Source organism: Salvia hispanica, chromosome 6 (genome assembly GCF_023119035.1).
Source record: "Salvia hispanica cultivar TCC Black 2014 chromosome 6, UniMelb_Shisp_WGS_1.0, whole genome shotgun sequence".
In the NCBI taxonomy this organism is placed as follows: domain Eukaryota; kingdom Viridiplantae; phylum Streptophyta; class Magnoliopsida; order Lamiales; family Lamiaceae; genus Salvia; species Salvia hispanica.
The window spans coordinates 19012773-19014095 of record NC_062970.1 but is presented as its reverse complement, the minus strand read 5'-3'; positions in this window follow the sequence as shown (position 1 = coordinate 19014095).

Below are 1323 nucleotides of genomic sequence, written 5' to 3'. Positions count from 1 at the left end.
ATAGCCTAAAAAAGAAAGAATATATTATATTCTTGTGGAAGGAAGAGAGTAATAAATATTTGAAGATATTTAAAATAAACAGTAGACAAAAGAAGGCCCTTCACCAAGCCCAGTAGTCCTAAAGAATTAGCCGGCCCAAAAATCCATAACCACCAATGCGCTCGGAACGACACCGTTTCGAAACAAAACCGAGTCAAGTGTCAATCAAGTAAATAAAACACATCGCAGGGGCAAATTGGGAAACGAGCGTGGCGGGAAGAAGAGCCGTTGCTCTCCAAAACACCAAAATGGCGCCAAAATGTCCACACCCCAAAATATTTCATACATTTATTAGGTTTTACTGTTACCTCTCTCTCTATAAAATCCCTCTCACAAACCACACTCTCTCTTCTTCAATTTTGCCGCTCACTCCTTCTCTTCAAAACTTCTCAAACACAAATCAAAGAGCCAAAAAAAAACCTCTTTTCTCTTTTAGCTTATTCTTCAATTTCCCCAAAAACAACTCCTTTTCCCCCTAAAAAAAATCAAATCCTGAGCTCGAGAATTATTCCACATGGGATTTCAAATCGAATTTGCAATTAGGGCTCCATTAAAGCCCATCTCCACAAAGCCCCGAGACGACAGCGACGACGACGAAGGAAGTGCAACTCCGACGGCGCGTGAGTCGAGAATACCGGAGAAGCTGCCCTGCCCGCGGCCGCCGAGGAAGCGCCGCCCCGTCTCCACCTGCCATTTCAACGGGCCCAGGGAGTTCTTCAATCCACCGGAGCTTGAATCCATATTCATGTGCCACGCTGGCAGAGCCAATTGAGTTTGGATTTTTAAGGCTTTTAATTTTTCTGGTTTTTAATTTTTCATGTGTTTTCAGTTTGTAGCTTGTTTGGGAGCAGCTTAGTTTGGTTAGGCTTTGATTATAGTAGTAATAATGTATAAATACAATAGCTTTTTGGGATGAATCTGTTTTACCTTGACAAACAAAAGGAGAAAGATTTTGAGATAGATTCTTGTGTGCTGAGCTCACCAATCTTACTTTGTCACAATTTTTTTTCTCTTTTTTCTATGGTAGTACAAATTTGAGGCTTAAGCTGGTTTGGGCTAAGCCTTGGATCATTCACAAATCACAAATGCCCAAGTTCTTAAACTAATTGACTGTGGATTGCATGTATAATATTTTCACATTTTCTAATTTTTTTTATGTGGGATGATTTTAACTCCAACACTAAATACTCAATTTGTCTATAAAATAGTCCAATTTATGGATGACACATATTTTAATAAAAATTGGCAAGTTAGAGATAGAAGAAGAAAAATCGGTAAAATAGA